Raw genomic sequence first — 12866 nt, 5'->3', positions numbered from 1 at the left:
ATGCTACACAGTGAAAATCATTGGCGGAATACAGATACTGGATTTACAACAATCTATAACCAACTAACAACGCGCGCCCCCCTCTCCCCCCACCCTGCCCAGGTGGCCTTTCCTGCTTCCACTTCCTTCTCCCCCTATGACTGGAGGGGTGTTAACAGGCCACTTCATCTTGAAGGGTCCCTTGAAATACATGTTAATTACTTATGTCCAACAATCTGTTCCACTTTGCATTTAGCTGTAATGCTCAGAGTACCTTTTCCAGACCTGCAGAAGAGCTCTGTGTAAACTCAAAAGCTTGTCTCTCTCCCCAATAGAAGTTGGTCTAATAAAAATATTACCTCGCCCACCTTGTCTCTCTAATACCTTGTGACCGACATGGCTACAACAACACTACATATAAGTGAGTTAGGCATCTAACTTCCGTAGGCTTTCCTCAGCTTGCAGGCCTTTAATTCCCGAGGTCCTTTAGAGAATCCCAGCCTATTTAAAGTTATGTATGGATAAATACATCCGTACATAACTTCAGTATAGGTTTAATCCAGATTTACATTTCAGAAACAAAATGGGGAACACTTCAGAAATACACTTTTGCAATAGAAGGAAACCTTGCCTTAACCTTGTATATTATCAGAGCAAAGTTCAAACCACTTCTGTGTACGCAGCCCTAATAGAACTTGGAGTAGCTGGATAGCAGAGAAGATATGAAGAGCAGAGTTTAGTTCCGCCTACAGGAAGCATTCTGGTACAGGTATTTATGTGGCTCTTTATTTACCTTCAGTGTCCCTTGAGAACTGGTCTGAAAATTACACCTGCATCCCAATGGAAGCAAACACCCAAAGAACAAACACATTTTTTCTATGCGTTTTCTCAATGAGCTCAAGAATAGGGACCACTGAAGGCTTCTGTGATAAGCTTAAAATCAAATAAGTAAGATCTGATTCTCCTCAAACATTTGCAGTGTTGCTGTAGCCATATTGGTCCCAGGATATGAGAAAGAAAAGGTGGGTGAGGTAATATCTTTTGTTGGACCAACTTCTGTTGGTGAAAGAGACAAAAGTTTGTCTCTTTCACCTACAGAAGTTGGTCCTATAAAAGATATTACCCCACCCACCTTGTCTCTCTGCTCACTCAGTTTCACAATGCTGTAACTACACTGACTTCAAAATTTCCTCAGCTTTGCAAAAGTTACAGAGTGGTGGCATTATCTAGTCTCATGGTTCCTATTGCTTTTCCAAACTTTTCCAAAGTTTCAGAAGTTTTGATAAGTTACAAAGTGGAAAAAGGGAAGAAAAATAAAAGGAAAAAGTAACAAACAAACAAAACAAAACCTAAAAATAGATCTAGTAGTTAAAAAAGAAAAAAAGGTAGGTATTAAAAAATCCAAAATGTACAAAATTGAAACAAAATGAAAATGTTCAGTTCATAATGAAATTGAACAAATATTGTTTCATGTAGGAATATCCTGTACAAAAACTTAAAAAAACAAATTCAGAAATGACATTTTCATTTGAAAAAGTTTATTTTTGATGAAACCCCATTTCTTGGTGGAAAAAAATATGAAAAATGTTTAGTCAGCTCTAACTCCACTACAGCTTACCCCTGATTTACAGAGGGAGAGGAAAAGGACCCCCAGTTATTTCAAAGAATTTACTCCTGCTTTACTCTGAGGTGAACAAGAGAAGTTTCAGACTCATTGACTCATATGGAGTTATTCCTAATTTATACCAAGGTAAGTGAGAAGGGAATCAGTGCCTAGAAAACAGAGTGACTGGACACATTACAGACGCATACCTTGACCAATATACTGATGCTAGCTAGAGTTTATTAGAAAAGTTAGTGGACAGAAGGAGAGGCAGAAAAATGAATGACATGGTTAGACAGATGAATAATAGCTGATAGAATCATAGAATATTAGGGTTGGAAGAGACCTGAAGAGGTCATCTAGTCCAACCCCCTGCTCAAAGCATAGACTTCATAGACACATTAAGGAGAAGATTGTCAATCCACCATGGTCATTTAGACACCCAATTCTTATTTAAATTAGTGAGAATAGGCCAATCTAATACCTTCAGTAGCACTGAAATCTCAGCCTACATGGATAGACAGGGCAGTATATATGACAACAGACAGCCAGACAGAGAGACAGAGTCCTGCAACTCTACATTTCCCTTTGCACTACTGGTTATGTCCTATCCTGGTGAGTAAATTTGACTGGGTATCATTGAGTTGCTCTGTTCCCATAACTGCCACAATGCTGCAGTGCGTGACTCACTCACATCAAAGCCCACAGAAGGGTAAACACCTTTAAATCCCTCCTGGCCAGAGGAAAAACCCTTTCACCTGTAAAGGGTTAAGAAGCTAGGATAACCTCGCTGGCACCTGACCAAAATGACCAATGAGGAGACAAGATACTTTCAAAGCGGGAGGCGGGGGGGAGAAACAAAGGTTCTCTCTGTGTGATGCTTTTGCTGGGAACAGAAAAGGAATGGAGTCTTAGAACTTAATAAGCAATCTAGTTAGATATGCATTAGGTTCTGTTTTGTTTAAATGGCTGATAAAATAAGTTGTGCTGAATGGAATGTATATTCCTGGTTTTGTGTCTTTTTGTAACTTAAGGTTTTGCCTAGAGGGATTCTCTATGTTTTGAATCTGATTACCCTGTAAGGTATTTACCATCCTGATTTTACAGAGGTGATTCTTTTTTACTTTTTACTTCTATTAAAATCCTTCTTTTCAGAAACTGAATGCTTTTCATTGTTCTTAAGATCCAAGGGTTTGGGTCTGTGTTCACCTATGCAAATTGGTGAGGATTTTTATCAAGCCTTCCCCAGGAAAGGGGGTGTAGGGTTTGGGGAGGATTTTGGGGGGAACGACGTTTCCAAGTGGGCTCTTTCCCTGTTATATATTTGTTAGACGCTTGGTGGTGGCAGCAATAAAGTCCAAGGGAAAAAGGGAAAATAGTTTGTACTTTGGGGAAGTTTTAAGCTAAGCTGGTAAAAATAAGCTGAGCGGGCTTTTCATGCAGGTCCCCACATCTGTACTCTAGAGTTCAGAGTGGGGAAGGAACCTTGACACATGCCTAAAGATGGCATTTCAAATGTGCCCAACTTGGCTCCCATCAAGGACAATGAAGGCTTTACCATTGAAAGAGTGTTAGGCCACCACTGAACACCTTCATAAATCCCCTCCTGATGTGATCCAGGGAGGAAAACCTGAGGCTGGATGATCTCCATCATTCCCTCAGGTTGCATAGATGAAATATTGTTTCCTATCTGGTCCCAACTGAAGTAAACTGGTTCTGAAATCCACCTGCCTCTGCTTAGAGGTCCAGACAAAATATTCCACTTAATACAGTGACTGGAATTTTCTAAAAAGAGCCCAAGAGAAATAAGGTGGGGGTAATATATTTTATTTGACCAACTTCTGTTGGTGATAGAGACAAGGAGTTCGTTCATTAAAAGCTATTACCTCACACACCTTTTCTTTCTAATATCCTGGGACTGACATGGCTATAGCAACCTTGCATCCCCAAGAGGAATAGGAACTCAATTTTCATTAACTTTCCTACTCTTAGTGCAGTGCCTTATCCTGAAAACCAGAATACCTCCATGAAACCTCACATCTAGACTGATTATAAAGTCTCTCATGTGTCCAGATGGTACTTTTAAATAAACAGAAAAATAAGTCCCAATATTAATTAGAGATTGTGATGAAGTGCGGGGAGGGGAGGGGGGATCTTCTTAATGATTTGTATGAATATTGTGTGCATGCCTCATGCATGTGTTGCACGATTAACCAGGCAGTGGGATAACAGTGTTTGATCTTTGCAGAGACCTCTCGAGGATTGGGTCTGAGTGTGGCTAGCTGCCAGGACCCCAGACAATGGCCGCATATTCTGTAACTTAGCAACTGATGGCCGGGGAGGAAGGGGTAACCTCTGCAAGAAGCCAGCCAGGTACAATGAGTTGGAGAACAAAGAGAGAGAGAGAGGTGGAGGCCAGGTGACAAGTTTTGCCTGGGAACAAAGGACATGACTGAGGGTGGGCTGTTGGAAGTGGATCCATCTCCTGGTTTTGGGAGCTCTAGGGGGGAGCCAGAGGGCACTGGGTCTACCCAAGATGGGCTTTACTGTAACTTTGTGGCTTTTGTGCTAACAAAGAACTTCCCTACACTGTTTTCCAGATAACTAATAAACCTTCTGTTTTACAGTACTGGCTGGGGTTCATTGCTGACTGGAAGTTGGGGGTGCATGGCCCTTTTTCGGGGTATGTAAGTCTTCCCCAGGTGTCTTACCCAGGTGGACTGACTGGCAGGAGCCCATGGCAAGAAACAGGGGTGCTGAACACTCCAAGGTCTGTCCCAGGAGGCACTGAAGCCAAGGAGGCTTACCCTAGTGAAAGTGCACCCTGTGGGGTTGTCACACTGAAAAGGGTCCTGACTGAGACTGATTGGCAGCTGTTTCAGAGCACCAAACCTGTGCACCCATGACAAAGATTAACCATTTTTTCAAAGAATTATTTACGTAATACATTTATATATGATTTCAGCTTGCCATTTGCTTGTACGTATTCATGTTTCACAAAATAATTCCCATGGGTAATTTGTGCTCTGCAGACAATGCGAAAATTTTATATTGAAGCACGAGACATCTTTGGTAGCTCTGATTGATGATACAGGCCGCATGATGTTGCTTGTTATAGGTGGTTGAGAAATGCCAGTTATTTTTCACTGGAATTTTTTTTAAATAGTGAAATTTTGTGGACTTTGCTGAAGAAAAAAGAACCAAAAACTGGAAAATGTTCAGTTTTCTACAATTATTTGCAGTAAAATCACTTAGCTGGTAAAATTTCCATTTGTTTTTGGAAAAACCTTATTTTTAACTGAAAAACTAGGTTTTTTATATTAAAAAAACAAACAAAACACATTTTCCAGTTTCAGAGTTTTTTGCTGAAAAACTGGAAAATTTAGACCAAAATAGAAAAGCTTTGTTTTGTTACTTATCATTAATCGTGTTTATTATGGTAGCATCCAGGGATCAGCCAAGATCAAGGCCCCATTGTGCTCAGCTCTGCACAAACACAGAATAGCAGCCAATCCCTTGGAATCTGAAGAACACACAAGCAAAAAAATCAATGGGATGGTGGCAAACGCCATGTGAGTGCCACCATTTCTTTCTCCGTTGGGTGGGTTGAATTAGGAGGGTATTAGTGAAATGGAAAGACAAGGGAAGGGAGAAGGAAGAGGTGGATGGAGCAGGGAAAATGTCTGGGAGGAAAATATAAGGGGCAGGTGCAGAATGAAGCTGAGGTTAAGAGACTGTGAGATGCTGGGAAGGGGAGAGGGTGTTGGAACAATCTATATCGTAATTGTAGGCTAGCAACACAGGAATAGCACATGGGTTCTGGTTGTTTTGTCCCAAGAGAGCACAAAGACTTGATTGTGCCACTCCATGCTCAAGTTGAAGTTCTGCTCATACGAATAGGCTTTAATATATTCTGAGATTTTAAGGCCAGAAGGGACCATCATGGTCATCTAGTTTGACCTGTGGCATAACACTGGCCAGAGATTTTCACTCAGCGATTCCTGTGTCAAGTTCAATTTTGTTTTTTCCATTTTCTTCCTTTCCCACGCCCTCCATTTCTAACTAAGTGTGCGGATGTTTCTGCAGAGGAACTCCTTTGCTGATCAAAGTCTTCTTCAGGGCCTCTTTGACCTCCTTGTTCCTCAGACAGTAGGTGATGGGGTTGAAGAGTGGGACAACAATGGCATAGAGAGCAGAAACAATGTTGTTGGTGTTGTAGGATGGAAGGGCCTGGGGCTGGACGTAGATGAAAATGCTGGCAGCATAGAAGATAACGACCACAATGAGGTGCGATGCACAAGTGGAGAATGCTTTCTGGCAGCCCCATGTGGAGGGGATGTGGAGAATAGTGGAGATGATACAAGCATAGGAAAGGATTATTACAGAAAGGAGAATCAGCAAGATAAACAGGGCAGCGACAAAATCTGCCAGTGCTGCCCAGGTCATGTCTATGCAGGCTAAGTTCAAGAGAGGGACACGTCACAGAAGAAATGGTTGATGACATTGGGACCACAGTATGTCAGCTGAGATATAAGAAACACCTTCCATGCACAGATGAAGAAGCCACACAGCCAGGACCCAGCTGCCATGCGGATACATAGAGCCTGGCTCACAATGGCAGGGTAACGAAGTGGGTTGCAGATGGCAACATATCAGTCATAGGCCATGACGGCCAGGAGGATGAACTCAGTGTTCCCCAAGCCAAGGAAGAAATAGAGCTGCATCATATAGCCTATGAAGGAAATGCCCTTGCTCTCCGACATGAAGCTGACCATAGTCTTGGGCATGGTGACTGTGACATACCAGATTTCCAGGAAGGACAGGTTACTCAAAAAGAAGTACATAGGGCAGTGGAGTTGTCAGTTCACCCGGATCATCACAATGATGATGCCATTTTCCAGCACTACTAAGGCGTAGGCAATGAGAAAGCTCATGAAGAAGAGGAGCTGCAGATGAGGGGCTACGGGGAACCTTAGGAGAATGAATTCTGTGGCACGGGTTTGATTTCTCATCTCCATGTCTGACAGCCAGCTCGGTAATAAATAAACGTATAATCAGAACAACAACATATATACTACTAGTGATTATCGGTATGTTATCTATTGATCGATCAATCTATCCCCTTACACACACATCTATCAACCGATCAATCTATCTGCCGATCTAATTCCGTACTTATCTCTCTCTCTCTCTCAGTCTTTTTTTAATTTTATTGGCAATCCTTTTCACACTACAGATAATGTTAATGCTAATCAGTGATATTTTCAAAAGTGGTTCAGTGACTACTATTTAAAATTTCATTGACATTCAATAGCATTTGCGTTCCTAAATTACCAAAGTGAGTTTGGCACCTAACCTGCTTACGTGGTTTTTAAAACCCCACTCGGTGCCTACCTGCATCTTTAGGTCCCTAAATACCTTTGAGAATCTGGCCCTTATGCATATTTGAAAAGCAACTCTACTAATAATACTGGGTGTCCTCTGTGCTTATGTTGACACTGGTGAAGAATACATGACTTCAGTATGTAATAATGATGAAATCAGTACACAGGTCATTACTTAAAGATTTGAACTGAAAAAAGGGATAGTCTCTAGAAACTATTGTAGCATAAATGTTTGATTAAAAACAACAATGATAATTGCCTATGTGTTTGTACAGAGCCTACTACAATGGAGACCAGAACAAGCTGTACTCTAGGAGTTACTAAAATTAATATACAAGACAGATTTGCATCCAGGGAATGAGGGAGTAAAGGAATGCAAGGAGCCAAAATATTACCTTGCATTGGATACCTGTACCAACCTTCTACTCAGTCATTATTCAGTCAATCAAGTTGCTAGTTGGATTCAGTAGGTATGTTTACATAGCAAAAAAAAAAAAAAACCCAAACCTCCTCCCCCCCACCAAACCTGCAGCAGCGAGTTTCAGAGTTTGGAACTGCAGACACTGGATCATGCTATGGCACTAAAAATAGCTGTGTAGATGTTTGGGCTTGGGCTGGACCGCCGTTATGTGACATGTACTGAAAAGAGTGGATTGTCTTGCTGTGATCGCTATGAAACTTCTCAAATAAACTATCAAAATTCATTTGATTTCATTTGAAGAATCTGAGCTAACTGTATTTTAACTGATCTTTTAATTGCATCTCTTAACTAATTTATACAAAATAAGAAATTTAAGAAAGACCTCTATAAGATAGATAGATATAGATCTACAGACTGTACAGTCATCATCATCAAAATCTCTATCTCTCTCCCCATTATTCCTCGCACTGTCTAATCTCTATTTTAATGCACTCAGCATCCTAGTAACTAGGCATTCTCCGTGTATACATGTAATCTATTTATACTTTTCTAAAATGCTTCCCTTACACCTCCTGGAATGTGATATCTTTTGGAAAGTTTTGTAAGAAGGCTATCAAAGTTGGCAACTTTCCCATAAAGAGTTCCCATAAATAGAGAAGTGTCGAGAAAGAAGACACATTTTGATTAAATACTTTTCATCAGCTCCACTACTTATTCTGTAAAACACTACTCAGTATTCTATGGGAAAACACCACCTGGCTTATAAAGATAACAATTAGAATAAAAATTGACTTGCCCTTACAGATATGACTCTTCTTCCCAATGGCTTTGCATACCTTGGTGTGTTTAAAGTGCAGAGAAAATGTAAAGAACTGGCTGTGTTCTTTGCCTCATTCTGATGCAGGTGTAACTGGCACATTATCATCCCTTCTCTGTCCTGTGAGACTTGGTCTGTAAATTGTCATCACTCTCCCAATGGAAGCAATCACACGAGATAAACAAATATCATCTCACCCTCCTAGCCATAATGTTAATCAGTCCAGAGAAATCAGCCTCTGATGGCTAGTGTGATCTAGTGGATGAGGTCACGTATTGGAAGACTGATGTTCTATCCTAGGTTCTCTCACTGATCTGCTGTGTTACCGTCAGCAGGTTTTTTTTCCCTCTGACCCTTTGTCTGCCTTGTCTATTTAGATTATATACTCTCCACGAACTCTTGTTCTGTATATACAGCACCTGGAAAATTGTGAGTTGATCTTGCGTGGAGCATCTAGGTACTACTTTAGGGAATAATGAGGGGAAAAACAGCTTATGAGAGAACTGATGAGTAGCAGTTGAAATGAATTCAAGAAAGAATAATGTGATTGTGGGCAGGTGTGCAATACAGAGGTAGACGGACAGTGGGCAGACAAATGAATACCAGTTGGATAACAGAAGTGTGGACAGACAATTAGATGAGTGTAGCGGGGTGGTCACCCACTCCCTGGTCTGGAAAGCATTACAGCTAACCCCCGGAAGAGGGCTGGAGCTGTAGACTAAAAGCTAGGCTGATTGGGGAAGAAGCCACAGCTGGGCCACTCCCCAATCAGACCTCATCTGGCCCTGATAAAAGGGCTATGAGCCAGGAGCTAGACACACTCTCCCTCTAGTTTCAGAGGGAGAAGGACCTAGCTGCCTGGGAGCTGAGGGTGCAGACAACCGAGCAGAGCTAAGGAAAGGTGAGAGGAGCAGGGGAGCTCCCACCTGGCAAGTCCCTAGCTTGCAGGTCTTGTCAAAGGCCAAACCGGGTACTGGGGTTGCAGAGGCTGCAGCCCAGGGGTTAGGCAAAGGCAGCAGGTCCAAACCCCCCTTTGCCTATGATGAATGGCTTGTACACTGCAGTCTGTCCCCAGTGAGCGGGGGCTATATGGTGACTGGCAGTAGGCACAGATTGAGGTGAGGTGGGGATAGGGGGTTGGGGGTTCCCCGGGGAGGGGAGACCCAGAGCTGAGAGGTTACTGCAGGGGGCAGAACCCTGCTGTAGAGGGGCACCAGGGCCCGGTAGGGACATGGGAGCTAGTGGCAAGTGGAACATTGGCCTACAGAGGGTGCTCCGGGGCAGCAGAGCTAATTCCCAGGATGACCGACAGGAGGCGCCATGCTAGCGAGTCACCCGCCTCGCAACAATGAGAGAAGTATAAAAAAAAGAGAAACCAAGGAGGAAGGGTAAATAGATGTTGTGGTTGAAAGGATGGCTCCATGATTAGGTCTGGGAATTTCAAAGGTGATTAAGGGATTTAGGTGCCCAACTCCCATTGAAATTTACGTTCCTTGAAAATCTGACTGTACACAGAGAGAGAGTATCCTGTAGACTTAAGGCAAAATTTTCAAAAATGCCTAATGGCCAGGTTTTCAAAGGATTTAGATCCCAAAAGCTGGAAATAGGCACCTGCAGCTAGATTCACAAAGGAATGTAGATGCCTTGAAAATTACTGGGATGCAGAAAGACTGAGTTGGGTACCCAGCTTCCCTCTACAACAAAGGGGGAGAGAGAAGCAACTCAGAATGGGATCCACAAAAGCCGGTATGCTAGGCAGGGAGCCGTCTAACCTAGCCTATGGGAGATGCCAAGGAGTGGGGTGGGTGCTAAGCCCTGCACCACTCAGGAATTGTGATGTCTAAATCCGGGCTGCAGGGAGGCACCTCTCTCTGCTTGGGATTCTCAGCTGTGAACCATCTCCCGGAGTTAGGCACCTGTGCCATTTTTACATGAAGTCAGGAGGAGAATAAAGGGCACTAACCTTTGGGCTAGGGGCTATTCTGACATGGGGCCACCAGTCCCTTCTGTGGAAGCTGTTCCACTGTGGATAATTAACAGCAGAAGGACTGGATCCTTGGTCTCCCACAGCCCAGGAGAGTGCTCCAACCACCAGGCTACAGAGTTGATCTCATGTTTGCAGTCTCTCTCTCGCTCGCTTGCTGGCACAGTGACAAATTATTTAGCCAAAGTGGAACAGTTTCAACAGTTGCAATTGAGGGAGCTGCACGTCAGATTATCCCTTAGCCTAGTGCTTAGCACACTCATCTAGTAGGTGGCTGAGCCACCAACAAATCCCTTCTCTCCATCAAGAAGAGGTGAACCTTGAACCAGTGGTCTCCCAGATGAATGTCAGTTTCAGGGGAACTGCAACGGTATTGTCCCCTCCACAAGTTCCCAGTCAGGCCCCATCTGCCCACTGTCTCTGGTCATGACCCTTGTCCCTCTACCTTCTGACCAGGAGTTTTTAAGGCTGAACAGCTCCCTGCCTTCCCCTGTGATATCCCCAGTCTTCCAAGCTGCCATAGCCAGTGATTTGCTTTCTCTCTGAGGGCTCTGAATGGTGTATTGCCAGTTACCACACAGCTTTTTCTAAGCAAGCACCTTTATTCTGAAGGCAAAAGCATTACAGAGAGACTACAATAAAAAATAAACCCACATGAAACATACCAGGAGTCATCCATCACTTTTATTGGGCCCTAGCAGACCAAAGTCTTTCCAATCCTTCTGCAACTGTTGGGCACTGGGTAGGACAAAGGGTCCTGTCCATTTGCTGGACCAGAAAGAAGGCCCTGAGTCAGTTTAAATGCAGCCTTTTAAAGTTAATAGCTTTTTGTTTGGTTTCCTCATGTCTGGAAATACAGCTCAAACCAGCATATGCAATCACCTCTCTTGGTGGCATCTCTCTGGAGGTGTTTACAATGTGCGTGATTCTCCTTACCCACTCCCTGAAGCAGCTTCAGTAACCCACCCCCATGGGGTAGAACCCAATGTCCATACAATCTCTGCCCTGCTGTGACACATAAACGTAATGCCATATGTTCCCCCAAAGATATTGCATGTGATTGTAATATCTGTCACGGGGAGCACCCTGGCCACTGGGCTAAAACTTATGAGGCAAGGCTGCTGCTAGGTGTGGACTTAGGCATCCTCAGAGCACACCTAGAACATCAGGGCAAGATGGGTAGAGGAAACCTGTGTTCTCCCCTGGTCATGTAACACACTGGGCCTCCAGGCACTTGGACAACTAGCATGCAGCAATGAGCATGTCCAGAGGCAGAAATGTAGGTACTTGGGAAATTTTACTGCAAACATTTATGCATCAAGTGATGTTAGGCATCTACAGAGTTCAGTGGCATCTGAGCAGGGGTTTTGTGAATACCAATGGTGCCTAAATATGGGAATTAGGCACCTAAAGTGGCTGTTAGGTGACTAAGTCCCTTTGTGAATCTAGCCCTAGGTGCCTAACTCCCATGAATTTGGGAGTCAGGCAGCTAAATACCTTTATATATCTGGCCCTAGGTGCCTAAGTCTATTTCATTGTTGAGTTGGGCCCTCCCTCCCTTCCACTCCTTTGAAAATCTCAGCCTTAAAACCTTGGGGTGGTGGATTGATAGATGGATATCCTTCCCAAGAAGTCACAACACCAAGGTCATCTACTGATGGATTTTTTTCTGTTTTCTTGTTGTGTCTAAATGGCAACATGATGTAGGTGTATGAGCCTCATTTTGGATCTTAAGGAGTCTGCTGTATTAATTTAAATGGAATAAATGGGCCAAAGGTGTTAACATAACTCAGTCACTGTCCAACATTAAACATGTTAAACAAGGTTTGATACACAGAGACCTCAGCCTGCTCAGTGACATGTCAAACATGTCATTAAAAACTACTTTGACCTTTTATGAAAGGTACAGAAAAGGAGGAGAAACAGTTAAAGCCTTTGACATGTAAAGTATTAAATAAACCTTTAATTGAAACACAATCCCTTGTTCCCTTTCCCTTGAGCTGGAGAGAGCTTTTAGAAGCTGAAAAAAAACCCTTGTTTGACAGACTCCAGGTGGTATCAAAAGATAGAGATAACTGTCCTTGCTGAGGGGAGGGAAGAGAAGAAATGAGTTGAGATGGGTTGGAGCTGTTGTTGTTTTTTCTGCTATTATTAAAGCATGGTCCTGTTTCACCTTAGAGACTAACAAATTTATTTGAACATAAGATTTCATGGGATATAATCCACTTCATCAGTTGCATCTGATGGACAACTCTTTTTTGTTTTGTTTTTTTAGTTATAACAGGAAAACTTTGTTTGGACTAATTCGGTTTTTCTGATTCCCATATTTATACCTTTTCCCATCGTTATTAGAGATTATTGTGACATCTTATGATTTTTCACATACATTTTACAGTTGGGCTCACAATTAGGGTAAATTTGTAAGCCTAATTATTACAACAGGTCCCATGTTTTAGTGATCAATGGCTCCATGTCTAGTTGGCAGCCGGTATCAAGTGGAGTGCCCCAAGGGTCGGTCCTGGGGCCGGTTTTGTTCAATATATTCATTAATGATCTGGAGCATGGTGTGGATTGCACCCTCAGCAGGTTTGTAGATGACACTAAACTGGGAGGAGAGGTAGATATGCTGGAGGGTAGGGATAGGATACAGAGGGACCTAGACAAATTAGAGGATTGGG

General features: G+C 42.9%; 1 pseudogene; it reads right to left on the bottom strand.

Annotated features, from left to right (window-relative positions):
* Window positions 1-2543: 2543 nt before the first annotated feature.
* On the bottom strand, window positions 2544-6600 carry LOC125622489 (olfactory receptor 226-like; annotated as a pseudogene).
* Between the last annotated feature and the right edge of the window lie 6266 nt (window positions 6601-12866).

This window comes from Caretta caretta, chromosome 13, assembly GCF_965140235.1.
Source record: "Caretta caretta isolate rCarCar2 chromosome 13, rCarCar1.hap1, whole genome shotgun sequence".
In the NCBI taxonomy this organism is placed as follows: Eukaryota; Metazoa; Chordata; order Testudines; family Cheloniidae; genus Caretta; species Caretta caretta.
The sequence above is the reverse complement of the archived record's forward strand: the minus strand, read 5'-3'. Positions and strand labels throughout refer to the sequence as shown.